We start from the raw sequence: 13,762 nt of genomic DNA, 5'->3' as shown, positions 1-13,762 counted from the left end.
TTTATTTCAATCACTTCATGCTTATAGTTAAATAAGAAATACATACCAAACTAGGTTGGAAAGATATGCCACATATTTTATCGAACTCCTTCAAAACATTATAAATACAATTTCCCATAGTCTGATAGGTTATCTCCCTAGTGAGAATTTTATCAACAGTGAACAGAGGTAAAACATAAGGATTGGCCAGACTCCCATAAACTCTGATATAAGTAAATGACTCTTCACCAAACGAATATCCTACTTGGATCAGGTCAGTTTCAGCCTTTGGAGACATCAGGGGAGCCCTTTTATCAAAGATAATATGATATGTTGGTAACATGACCCCATGACAGATTTTATATAAATGTGGTTGATATTTGGAATCCAAGAGAATATCATGATAGATATGAATAGGGGTTGGGTCTTCGAGATTCCACTTCCAACCCATAGATGAAAATTCCATGGAAAAACACGGAGTGTCCATGATATAAGCACTCATATAGAAAGGCAGGATTATGTTCTCAGAAACTTTGTGTTTACTCATAAAAGTCAAGATATGGGAAGATAAATTATATGAAAGTATATTAGCCCAATCAAAAATATACCCCTCTGAAGCCCCGTCTATAAGAGGTACCCATTGTTCAAGAGGTACAATATCAAATGTGCTGATATAATAAATAATAGTTGTGGGGCCAATGGATAATTATAATATTCAATTATATAAAAGCGTGCAAATATTTTTATAAACATTGATAAAAGCCCTTTATATGATTATTTTAATAAAGCAGGCATCGAGGAGAATGACATTGGGAAGGAGTTTTATCGTAACATTCTTAAAAAGGTAGTTACGATATAATAGAGTTCTGAAGGAAATATTTCAATATAGCTTTGACTTTTTGAGTAGGTCTTGTTGAAGTTTATGTTTATCGTAACTTATTTAAGGTGCAGCTCTGATATGTGAAGTTTTGATAAAAGAAATACTTCAAGCCTATTAAACCTTACAACTAATTGAAATAAGTTCCTACTTTATTAAAATCAACTATTTCATTAAAAGAAATTAAAACATATAAAATGAAGGGTCCCCATTATTTATTGATAACTAAGAATAAAAATGGGAGGTTGTTGAATGTTACAACAGGACCATCCAGAACGAAGTCAACCAAAGGTAAACTATATTTTATGCTAATATATGATTATATTAGCAAGATGATGTGGGTTTCCTTTCACATAGAGAAATCTGAGGCTTTTGAGAAGTTCAAAGAGTTCAATGCCATGGTTGAAAATTAAATTGATTGCAAAATCAAACGCGTAAGGTTAGATAAGGAAGTGAGTTCAATTCAAAGAAATTTGATGAATTCTGTAAAAATAATGGATTCAAAAGGTATTTTACAATAGCAAAAAGCCCCCAATAAAATGGTGTAGCAGAAAGAAAAAACAGGTCATTGCAATAGTTAGCCAAAGTGATAATGACATAAAAGAATGTTCAACAAAGGTTTTGGGCAAAGGCAATTCATAAAACAGTAGTTATTCTCAAAAAATCCCATCTCAGACCAAATAGTGACAAAACTCCCTTTGATTTGTGGTGTGGCAAACCTGCAATAGTTAAACACTTCAAAAAAATTGGCAGCAGATGCTAGATTAAGAGAAATGATGGAAACTTGGCAAATTTGATGCCAAAGTAGATGAAGGTGTTTTTATGGGTAATTCGCATAACAAAAAACTTTATAGATGCTACAATAAGGTCACCAAGAGGATCATTGACTACATTGATGTGAAGGTGGATGAAAAATCTAACATTGATGAACCAGTAAGCATTGGTGATGTTAATGATAAGGTAGTTGTAGAAGAACGCAAGGAAGATCCCTCTAGTCCTCAAGCCAGATATCCCCCAAGGTATGTACGAAAATTTCACCCAAATGATCATATTGTTTTTGAATTAAAAAACATAAGCACATGTTTCCCTGTTGTCCATGGAGTAATCAAAGGATGTTGTTCAAGCTAGTAATGATAAACATTGGTTAAAGGAAATGAATGAAGAAATGGACCAATAGAGAAAAATTAGACTTGGGAGCTTGTTCCAAGACCTGCTAACAAGAATTTCATTACCATAAAGCGCATTTTTAGGAACAAATTAAATGATCATGGCGAAGTAGTAAGAAACAAGGTCAGTTTGGTATGAAAAGGCTATGAAAAAATAGAAGGCCTTGGTTTTAATGAAACTTTTGCTCTTGTTTCTATATTAGAAGCAATAGGAATTTGGAGTTTTCTTGTTTTAAAAAATTCAAAATCTACCAAATGGATGTCAAATCTGCTTTTCTCAATGGAGAGTTGCAGGAGGAAGTTTACATAGACAGCCAGAAGGTTTTCAGGTGACAGAGAAACCAAATTATGTATGTAGACTTAAGAAGGCCTTCTATGGTCTCAATCAAGCCCCTAGAGCTTGGTATTCCAAGCTGCACAACTACCTTCTCAAGTGTGGATTCAAAATAGGTGTAGCTAACAGCAACTTACATGTCAAACAAAAGGAAGGAAAACTTATTATGGTGGTACTATGTGTTGATGACATCATCTTTGCTAGTGATTCAGACTTGCTGACAAATGAAATTGCAGTTGATATGAAGGCCAAATTCGAGATGTCAATGCTTAGAGAGCTATCATATTTCCTTGGATTGCAAATATCGCAAGTATCTCAAGGAAGTGCTAAAGAAATTTAGCATTGAATATTGTTATTCAATGAGCACTCGAATGGTGGCAAGCTGCAAATCGAATTGTGAAGCTCAAGTATGTTCCTATAAAAGAACAAGTTGTTGATATATTTACTAAGCCACTCCCTAGAGAACATTTTGAATATTTGAGGAAAATATTGGGAGTTGTGCCTCTTGCCTCCTTTCACTAGCTCTTCCTTTAAGAGGAAGAAAGGAAGTTATTGCATTATTAGCATATCAAGTTAAAGTTTCCAAGTCCACAAGATCAACATGGCAGAGAAAAAATGTTGAAATATGGAGTATGGTGATAGGGGGAGCATGATGGTGTCTTTTCCATTGATGTCAAAGGGGGGGAGATCTAAAGAAATGACATCAAACAAACAAAAGGGGGGGGGTGTGGTTTTTTTTTTTTTTGGGGGGGAGATCTATGGGAGGAGAAATCCATAGGAGAAAAAGGGGATATCCATGGTGATAGCAATACCATCAACATTACTACAGCAGCTGAAAAGCTTATCTCAGGGGGAGTAGCACTCAAAGGACACAATCGATTTTGACATGTTTTTACAACAGCAAAGGGTGTTTTGTTTGATTTTTTGTTGCCATCAATGCCAAAGGGTGAGAATGTTGGAAATAAATTTTCATTGACATCAGTAAGTGTTAGCCAGAGGCACAAGTGTTGAAGAAATACCTCAAGGAGCAGGTTCCAAGAACACAAGAAGGGAACAGGATCAGAATCAATGTAGTGGCTTTAAATCCATTTTTTGAGTATTATATCATCTCAGGAGTAGATGGAACCCACTTAGATGTTTATATATCTAAAAGAGATTTCCAATGGTATGTAGAAGTTCGAAAATGGCTTCTTGGATTGTGAGATATATCTAGTCAAACTTGGTGACCCCAAGTCCAACCTAGCAGATTTAAGAGTTGGTTGGGTGAGCCCTTGGTTATAGCCAAGTTTGGCACATTGCCAAAATACAGCACCAAGACCGGTGGAGCCTCTAAACGAGATCATCACGCAGATGTGGCAGACATGTTCGTAGTGTAAAGAGTTTTCATTGGCAGCAATTGGCAACGGGATGATGTCATCCTAGCAGTGGTACCCCGGCAGGAGCACCCCAGAGGATTCATATATGGTGCATATGTAAAGCGTCAGGATGTAACAGAGTGGGTGGACCCCACCTGATTGTGATAGCCCGCGAAATTACCCCATCGCAATCCTTTGAGCACACAAAGGAATGGAACTAGAGGAAAGAGTCAGGACATGACAGCAGTAACATGTGTCTAACAGGAAATAAGCAGAGGCCCACTCCACCAACTCAGCGAATAGACGACGAGCCCGAAGGCATAACAAGGGGATAGCGTAAAGGAGAGTTGGCCCGATGGAATTCTATGGAAATACAAAGGAAAAATTCATTGAGCCAAAAATCAATTTAACAAAGAAAAAGGATGTAAAACAAGCCTCGGAGGACCTTACTCTCTCCACTCTATGAGGGAAGCTGGCATCACTTGTTGGCCTACATGACATCATAGGATGAAGCTAGCATGAACATCGGCATGTTGATAGAGTGGCAACAAATGAAAAATGTGTCGGGCAGACCCCACCAACTAGCTCACCCTGCGGGTGGAGCCTGAAAGTTTAATAAGGGAGAAAAAGTTAAAGCTTCAGTAGCAAGGCATCGGGACATAGAGGTAAAGTAACAACAAATTGAGTGGACTCAGGTGGTCCCCATGGGACATGTCGACCCAACTAGTAGACCCTAGTGGTTTAGTATGGAGGTGAAATAAAAAGCTTTGGCTTGGGAGTTCCGAGCTTAACACCTAGAACCAACCCTTGGGTAATTTCATGTAGAAATGAACCCATGGCATAAAGAAAAAAGTCGTGAAGGCTCTTGGGAGTACGACTAGGTGCCTGGACCTATCCCTTGGCTTTTATCGCATAGAAACAAGACCAGGGGCATGGAAAAATAAAAGAACTGGGATATAGAGATCTCAGCCCTTTGGGCTTATGGTTGGTTTTTCCATGTAGAAATGAGACCAACGATGTGGAGTCATTAAGAAAATAGGTTTGGCCCGTAAAGGGCTCAAATGGGCTTGGCACCTAAACGCCTAAGCCAATGATCACAAAGACATGTTCTTATGGTAGGAAAAATAGGTAAATGAGCCAAGAAAGGGTGCTAAAGGCCAAAAGTGGTGGAACTATCAGTTTGGTAGTAGATTTGGTAGTTAAGCTAATGTTAACTGCAGATAAACATAGAGAAGCCCTACTAAAACCTATTAAAAAGGAATAATTGCTAAAATATGTAGATAAGCTCAACTCGATCTCTAGAAAAATGGTTGTTGAACATAGTTAGAGGACTAAAATAAACAAGACAAAGGAAAAAATAAGATTACAAGCAGCAATACAAGAAAGGAAAAGAAGGAAAAAATATCAAGTAAAAATTCTATATAAGCAGGCTTGAGAAAACAAGTTTTGGAAGTGTGCGATAGATTAGATTTGGTGTGATTGAGTTGTATTATTGTTGGTGTTTCTCAGTGATCAGAGATTGCTAAAGGTGTTGGTGATTGAGGAAAAAAATATTTAAAAGCAGAGAGGATTATCATTGTTTTCTAGTATGAAAATGGATGAAATATGATACAGTGAGTGTCTGAAGAAAGGTTTAGCTTGTTGATTAGGGGTTGGTTCTCCTTCCAGTGGGTGTTGGAGAATAGTTTGGGTTGTAGCTGTAAAAATCAAGGAACTTCAGCTTCTTGCTGGTTGTATCCAGAACATTGTATTTGCAAGTTGTAGATTTCTCAATGAATAAAATGGAGAAGTTGTTTTTTGTTTGTGTGTTCCCTTGATAATTGGAATTGTTTCTTGTCATACTTGTTGCTAAAGGTGCTCTTTACTATATTATCATTCTTACACAAAGTGAAAAGAAATTTTAAATTCTTAAAATTGCTACAATACTCATTCACCCCACCCCCCCCCCCCCCCCCCCCCCACCATTATTTTCCTGGTTTCAAATAGATCAAAGTATTGTTCCATCTAGAATATCCATGTTATAGGATCATTATTGTTATAGGCCATTTTGTCACATCTAGTCAATAGGCCTTCAAACAAGATCATTCACATCCTTTGAACACCTTTTCATCCTCCCTACATAAAGCCCTAAGTATGCCTCTCTCATATCCCTATGTTTCTGCCTGAAACTACTTCATTTCAGTCATTTTTAGGCACAACACACCATGGCCTCTCATTGGCCAGCGTTGACTACCAGGTTTTCCTACTATGGGGTTGCGTTTATCGCCTACAGGTTTCCCTATGTTGGGAATGTGTTGATTCTATAAATTGAGGAAAAATAAAATGAATCGTGAAGCTTCATCTTCTAGAATATTTCAAGATATGTTGTAACTATTTGCCTTGGATAAAAGTATTGAATCTTATCCTATCCTTCCTTGGAGTTTTCATCCCTTATTCCTTGAGCTCATCCTCCCATCAAGAGTGGATCTCAACCCTATATTGGTAAAAGGATAAGAATTCATGAACTACTTGCCTCATCTATATATTTACAACCATCCATAGGAAAGTAGTTGGATTTTGGATATTGATTCTACCCTTGTTTTGTTGTTGTGAGAGACAATAGTCCATGCATTAGGGTGAATAGAGGTGAACTTTGTGGCAAATAAAGGGTAAGTCAACTTGGAGGATATATTCTACAAGATCAACACATATTTTTGGTTGTAAATCACTCCATTTCTATTAATGCAAAGGGTTCTTTGTTTTCCTATATATGATTTTATGATTGCATGTATCTCAATACCATGTTGATCTATTGAATAAAGTGATTATATGATGGTACATATATCTCGTAGATCGTTGGCTCATGTTTTTTTTATATGGTTGTGCAAGTTCTAATTATAGTGATGAGAGCTAGGATTGGAGCATACAAGCCAAGGAAAGAGTGAAGCATACAATGGATTCTAGGTAGGATTCATCTTGTTATCTATTTGCTTTAAGGAAAACATTAGCTTCTTTGTCCTTCTATTGTTATAGGTCAATCCATCGGGCCTAGGGAATATACTATGTACACATTCATATATTGTGTATAACAATTACTATCCGACTTCCATCGATCTTCATAATGTATTAGTTCCTTGGTGCTAACTTGAAGCCCTAATGAGGTGGACCTTGAAGTGAAAATTCATTATTATGATTCTATGGTTCACTATTTGTTCTCTCTAATTGTGATCAATAGTCCCAATTTGTGATTGAATTCCAACAAATTTGTTCTCCTTATATTCATGATTTTCTTAGATCTCAATATACCTTTTATAAATCCTCTCTCATGGAATTCATGGATTTTGTTATTTCTTCCTTATTTTTATTCATGGACTTTTGTATTTCTTCCTTGACATTTTCCATTTCTTACTTTTTCCGTTCATTGTTTGTTCCATATGTGACAATTGACCTTCCAACTTGGATACCTAGTATTGAACATCTTTTGTTTCTTCATGGGATGAGATTTCTAGATGTTTAAGTGGTTAAGTAATTCTTGAAGTACCCTTAAGAACCATGTGAGTAAACAATAATGCTCCTCTTTTTCCTCTTTATCATAGATTTTGCATCGCAAAAATAGATATTTGTAAATACCCTTACAATACCAAAATTATATATATATATAACATTCATGTTCATATTTTTCTACATTTTGTAGATAGGGCCAAATACACTTTATCATTTCTGTATATTAAAAGAATTTCTCATCAAAAACTTCATTACTTATATACTGAATAATAACATAATAACATTTTACAATTACTTGTAAGAATTTTATTTCCAATGTTTGTCTTTAACTTCTATTTATCACAATGTTTATTATCACTCCTATGCTTGTATTTACTTATGTATACAAATAGGGTTTAATAATCCCTCCCTCGTACACTTTCTATCGAACTTACATTTAAAATATTTAACATCTTACCCATATGTTGACATATTTCGTTTATCCCGACTAGCCATTCACTATCCTATTCTATAACTCTTGTGATTTCATGGATATGGTTTCGATGTGGGATTAATGGGTATAGTTTGAATACATATGAGGTTTATGAGATCTCTGGATTGTTCTATTTATGAGCAGGATATCTCTACCATAAGCAACACGTCATGTACTGTGTTGATTAAACCAACGGCTTGGATTGCATGCCTTCAAATCAACGGTTGATTATTGAGATAGGGTTTTACCCCTAATTTAATTACCTTTTCCACTTGTGTTGTTACTACTTGGTCATATCATGCTCTACAGCTAGGGTTTAGCTCTAAATTTCAACGACACTTTTCGTTTTCACCAGTGCTTATGCTAACAGGTGTACACCATCTCCTTCCCTGCACGTTTTTCCTCCATCTATCCTATGATGGCAGTTAACTCTCAGAACTTGTCACAAGGAAATTTACACCCGTCGGTTTTATTTCAGGGATTGTTGCGAAGGTATTGTTTATTTAACCAGGTTTCTTTTTGGTACTTTATTTCAACTTAATTGACCTTATCTAATACTCATGTTACTTGTTTTGTTGCATGTTTTGTCCCCAGGTTTGCGACATTTATTGGAGTATCAAAGTAAATATTTACATGTTGTTTACGGGGAGGAAGGACAAACCATCGTAGTCAACTTAATTACATAAATGAATGCAGGTAAGTTTTGAGTTTACTCTAGCAGACGAATGAATCTTTTCGCCTTTAAAAATATTAATTTTGGATTTATTCCTCCATTCTTATTCTTATTTGGATCTCCAGTACTTTCAGATGCATGTGATATTTACCCAGAAAGGGTTTTGCTATTTTTATTCAACTTAGGATTTTTAACTTCAGTATTGTATATTTGTTTTCGTATTTCCTGGATGCTTTATCACACAGTGAATTACCTATAGATTTCCATTTTTTAACATTTTAATTTAGCCTTTGTCATCTTTCTAGATTATGTCACAATTTATTTTGTACTGAGCATCATTTTCTAAGATAAACCTGTAAATACAATTCTTAATAGACCCCCTTGAGCTACAGAAAGATCTTCGTCCTCTATTTAACTCTAGGGTTTCCAATTTATATAAAAGGTTATATCATTTTCACTTTAAGAAATATTATATATATTTGTTCATTCTGGTATTGTTATACATGTTCCTTCTCCTTCTCTATGTAGACTATATATCAAGAATTTGACCGCAGCTACGGCATCCATATATATATATACCAGAGGGTCTTACCTCAGCGGTGACCTAGTTTCCAATTTATTTTTTTAAATATGTCTTTCTCCATAGTGTGTGTGCTTACAATTTAACCAAATATCATTAGGGATCCTTCTGTCCATGTGTGAATTTGTTCATCTAATTTGTTCTGTGGTCAGGGTTATTACAATGTCTTATTTTAATTCTTTATTTCCTATCAGAAATAAAGTTTTGTTTTCATTTATTCGAGTATTATATAGAGTATTTTACTCTCGTCCAATGCAGAATTTTACTTGCTGTGATATTTTTTTCTTTGTGTGAGACGAAGTTCTGGATCAATTCACTAACCACGTAAGGTAAATCCTTTCCCTCACTATGAAGCAATTTCAATTTTTAATTTTTTTATATTATTGGCTATGTTTTTAACCGAAATAACCATCAATACCCTTTGATAATTGTTCCAAGTACTTTCTCCTTCGTCTTCCCTGAATATGAATAACATCTAAGGTTGCTTTGAGACTCCACCATTTTCAATTCACTGTTCCATTTTCTTTCCAGGCTGGAAAATGCTATTCAGTCTTCCTTTGAGTTCTCATGAGCAACATGGTTGCATTCTCATCGAAGACAATATCTGTTGTATTACTGGTTTTGCTTTGCTTTGTGTTAGTCAAATATCAAGGAAGATACAGTTTTTCCTAAAAGGTTTTGGTTTTGCTTTGCTTTGTGTTAGTCAAATATCAAGGAAAATACAGTTTTTCCTAAAAGGTTTTGCTTTAGTCAGGTAAATAGGTAGTGTTTCTTAAGTAGAGTCTAACTATAATAATAATATCCATTTTTAAGGTCATAGCCAGACCTCAAATTGGTGTATGAGACTCCCTTGTTTGTGGAATAAGGGACCCACCTCTGGGAGGTCATAGCCAGCCAGACATCAAATTGGTGTATGAGACCCCCTTGTGTGTGGGATAAGGGACCCACCTCTGAGCAGCGATTTGACTAGTAACTCTAAGAAGGCATACATACTCTACCCTCTCTCCTTGTAGAATATATATATATATATATATATATATATATATATATATGTCTTTTGTATAATTTAATTTTCATATATTTATAGCATAACCTAGAAGGGCTGCTTTTTCTCTGATATAATGATAGTATTCTTAATTCAAAATTGTGCAGTTTACATTTAGATTCTTTTCTCTAATATATATATATATAGATATATAATTTAGTTTTCATATATTTATAGCATAACCTAGAAGGGCTGCTCTTTTTCTGATATAATGATAGTATTCTTAATTCAAAATTGTGCAGTTTACATTTAGATTCTTTTCTCTAATATTGTGGTAGCGATAGTTATTTTGCATATCCATTTTTTTTGTTCCAACATTTCGGTACAATCGCAAATTAATGGTATGTGTCATTTTTTTTGTTCCAACATTTCGGTACAATCGCAAATTAATGGTATGTGTTATTTGCATACATAGTTTTTTTGTTTACTTGTTATATAGTTACACAAAAATGAGTAAAATAATGCATATATCTATTTGTTCCCCTTTATATGCTCTTATATCATTCTTTGTATTTCTTTATAACTTTTCTCTATGTTGAAATATATATACAGCATATTCTCTGGAAATAACAGACTTCTATATAATAACACTTCAACAATAATGGTATTTGCTCACTGAAATAACATTCTTTTTATTGGTTTGATTACCATACTTCTCTTACATGAAAGTAATTTGTAATACTACAAGAGTTTTCTTCATAATTAAATCTTCTAATTTATTTTCAAGAATGCTTTTTTAAGTACAAAATCGAAGATGTGCAGAGAGGATATTAACATTTCCGTATTCAGATAACAAACCATTCGTTCCCATTCCCTTCTATAATTAGCTTCAAAAATAGAAAAGAAAATAGTTAAATATTGACTTGAAGATTTCTCCTGGCAAACTAAAAATCAAGTACTTGTCTCCTTTCAACCTTAATAAAGTCTTTGTTAGTCCCTCTGAGCAACCACCCCTGCAATTTTTGTATCCTTCTTTTGCTTTTCTTCAGTCTCTCTAATTTTTCTCTCTGAAAAATTATGAGAGGAAAGCCAGTGTTCATATATTTTATCCATAAACCACTTTTAAGTGGTTATTGACTACCTCCTCCTCATCAACAAATGGCAGGTAGTTAGCTGCTCATTAATGAGCTCTTTTTTTCCACTTCTAGAGACAACTCTTTGTCTTCTAGGAAACATTAAATTAGCCAATACAGTAATTTCATAATTAAATCTAATCACCCAGATTAGATGCCTAGGATTTGCTAATGGATAAAATAATTTATAACATAATTTGTATCATTTTTCCTCTTTCAACCATATGTACTCCAAACATTAGTTTCCCCCTTTTTTTTATTCATAAAATAAAACATAAATACAACTTTACAAACAATAATTATACATCATTTATTATCAATAAAATTACTAATAATTAAATATATGTTTGTCTCTTTAATGTAGCATACTAAATCAAAATTAAACTTATATATATGTAATTACAATGAAGTCCTTAAGCTGAGGGATATCACAATATACTAATCAAAGTTATGCCAATTGTAAGCAATGTACCTTTCAAAACCCTAATTTTTAGACTATTCAGATAACTAAATTTGGTCGTAATATATCTTTGAAATTTGAGCCTTTCTAAAACTAAAATTTTGGCCTACAATACTTTGATATGTCTTCTTTGCAATTCCACAAGCTTGACCAAACTGTGATGTGCCAAGTGAAAGTTATGGTAATTATATATATATATATATATATATGGTCTCTTTCCAAAAGATAAATTGTATAGTTTGCCAAGTCTCCAATTATTCAAATCTGATTATGAAATATTTATTTGAGGTACTTTAGTATGTCTCCTCCAATCTCTGAAAATTGCATAGTTTGAAATATCCCAATAAAAAATTTATCATGAAAATTCTATCATCAATCATTTGAAATGGATTTTAGGAATTTTCACAAACTCTAACTTCCACAACCTATGAAATTATAGTGAAATAAAATATACAAATTTTAATAGATATACCTTGAGAAGTTATCTAAATATTATGAAAATTTTATGGTTAGAATATTCCCAAAAAAATAGTTATAGCAAAAATACCAAGATAGCTAGTTTGAAACTCATTTCAATACCATTCATAAATCCTAACTTCCACAACGTATATCTATGAATGTATAGTCAACTCGAATACTAAATATTTATGAGAGGCACCTTGATATGTCTTATCAATCTACTTAAAATTTCTTGGTTTGAGACATACCTAAAAAAAGGTTATAGTGAAAATACCAATATGACTCATTTGAAGTGGGAAAACCCTATACCAAGATGACTTATTTGAAGTGGGAAAACCCTAGGATCATAGGTCTGATATTGGTGATTACAGTCCATTTAGAGGGGAAATATCTTTTTTACAATGAATAAAAGATATAATACAATTAGATGAGAAAAAGAAGAGTTTCAAACCACCTTCCAAAAGGATAGGTCGTGAAGGATATCAACAAATAAATGCCCAATATGATTCCAAAGTGGAAGATTCCTTTGGAAAAAGAATACCACCACTCAAATGTTGGGCATATAAATGAGGTCATCTCTATGAAGATTTCCCTCATGAAGATGACAAAATGAGGACATTGCATAACCTTTAAGAGAATAGAATAGTGAAAGACATGGAAAGGAATATTGCAAGAATATGGCAAAACCTAGAGGATATATAGGCATAGCATGAATCTCGCATGATTCAAGTGGAAGATAAGATTATAAATTGGCATATTGGATAGATTTTCTTATATATATATATATATATATATATATATAGATATTGGGTCTCTTACCAAAAGAAAAATTGTATAGTGTGCTACGTGTCCAATTATTCAAATATGATTATGAAATTTTTATTTGAGGTACTTCAGTATGTCTCTTATAATCTCTAAAAATTTCATAGTCGAAAGTATCCCAGTAAAAAAATTTATAGTGAAAATTCCATGATCAATCATTTGAAATGGATTTTAGGACCATTCACAAACCCTAACTTCCACAAATTATACCTCTGAAATTATAGTGAAATGAAATATATAATTTTTAATAGATATACCTTGAGAAGTTATCTAAATATTATGAAATTTAATGGTCAGAGTATTCCTAGAAAAATAAGTATAGTAAAAATGCCAAGATCTCTAGTTTGAAATTCATTTCAATACCATTCCTAACTTCCACAACGTATATCTATGAAAGTATACTCAAATCGAATATAAAATATTTATGAGATAAACCTTGAGATGTCTTCTCAATTTCTTTGAAATTCATTTCAATACCATTCCTAACTTCCACAACGTATATCTATGAAAGTATACTCAAATCGAATATAGAATATTTATGAGATATACCTTGAGATGTTTTCTCAATTTTCTTAAAATTTCTTGGTTTCAAACATCCCTAAAAAAGTTTATAGTGAAAATACCAACGTATATCTATGAAAGTATACTCAAATCGAATATAGATTATTTATGAGATATACCTTGAGATGTCTTCTCAATTTTCTTAAAATTTCTTGGTTTCAAACATCCCTAAAAAAGTTTATAGTGAAAATACCAAAATGACTCATTTGAAGTGGAAAAATCCTAGGATCATAGCTCTGATACTAGTGATTATAGTTCGTTTTGAGGGGAAACCTCTTTTTTATAATCAATACAAGATATAAGACAATAATTGATGATCCTAAGATTAGGTCTCTTTACTCTGTGTGTTTGTGTATATATATATATATATATATATATATATATATATATATATATATATATATATATATATGACAAAGGGTA

This window comes from Pinus tabuliformis, chromosome 3_1 (assembly GCF_031772625.1).
Source record: "Pinus tabuliformis cultivar Carrire ecotype Pingquan chromosome 3_1, CPIR1, whole genome shotgun sequence".
Classification (NCBI taxonomy): Eukaryota; Viridiplantae; Streptophyta; class Pinopsida; order Pinales; family Pinaceae; genus Pinus; species Pinus tabuliformis.
The sequence above is the reverse complement of the archived record's forward strand: the minus strand, read 5'-3'. Positions refer to the sequence as shown.